The following is a 902-nucleotide window of genomic DNA, read 5'->3' as shown; positions in this document are numbered from 1 at the left end:
CTCTCAGGGAGGAGTGATAGGGAATGTCAAGGGACACACTGACAAAGGAGATTAATCAGAACTGGCTTTGACAAGCACTGTGGTAATTGGACAATAAAAACAGACATTCGGGGGGAGGGGGGAAGAAGAACGAACTGGGGAGCAGGGTAGAGAAAAACAGTGCAACAATAAATGAATGAAAACCCAAAATCTCTGTAAATGTTCATTAAAATGAATAAAATTTAATAATAATTAAAAAAATAAAATTGTAAACTTTAAAAATACTTCTGTCTAAATGTGTAAGCACTAATTGGGAAATTTCCTTTGAGTTTCCTTATTTCCCAAGCATACCTACTATGTTTTTATAATTTCTCTAAAATACATCATGTGTCTTTTAACATCAATTTATATATTTATCATCTTTAAGCAATAAAATAATTAATAAATATTATGGAATTCTTCCTATGGTGCTTTCAGTTAATATTATAAGTAGATTCATTCTTCTGGCCAAAGTTTGCAGTTAAAAAACACACAGGTACATTAGTTATGTGATAAACAAGCAGAGGAAGGGTGTTTCCATGGGATGAAGGCTAAACTGTAATGGGGCACCTAAAAACAAAATTACTGAGTCAGGTAAATTTTGGAAAAGAACAGATTATCTTTTATTATAAATGTACTTCTCCAAGAATTTGTGCTCATGTATATTGATATATTGTTCATTCTTTCATTTAAGGGTACAGCAATTTGTAACTTAGGCTTTCTTCTCAAATATAGTATGTTATGGAAAGGAATTGTGTCCTCCCAAAATAATACCTTTTTTTAAATATATTTTTTATTGGGAAAAACATATTGGGGGTACAAGGAGGTGAGGGTTGGGGGCAGAAGGGTGAGGATGGGCCAGGACGCAGTTGCAGAGCTGCACA

General features: G+C 33.5%; 1 protein-coding gene across 1 annotated transcript in view; it reads right to left on the bottom strand.

Annotated features, from left to right (window-relative positions):
• Nucleotides 1-902, bottom strand: part of PGR (progesterone receptor) — a 152,038-nt gene that overhangs the window by 86,205 nt on the left and 64,931 nt on the right. The window lies entirely within an intron of this gene.

Source organism: Elephantulus edwardii, unplaced genomic scaffold (assembly GCF_000299155.1).
Source record: "Elephantulus edwardii isolate Elephantulus edwardi_28Jun2011 unplaced genomic scaffold, EleEdw1.0 scaffold00056, whole genome shotgun sequence".
Lineage (NCBI taxonomy): Eukaryota > Metazoa > Chordata > Mammalia > Macroscelidea > Macroscelididae > Elephantulus > Elephantulus edwardii.
This window is presented reverse-complemented; position numbering and strand designations above follow the sequence as displayed.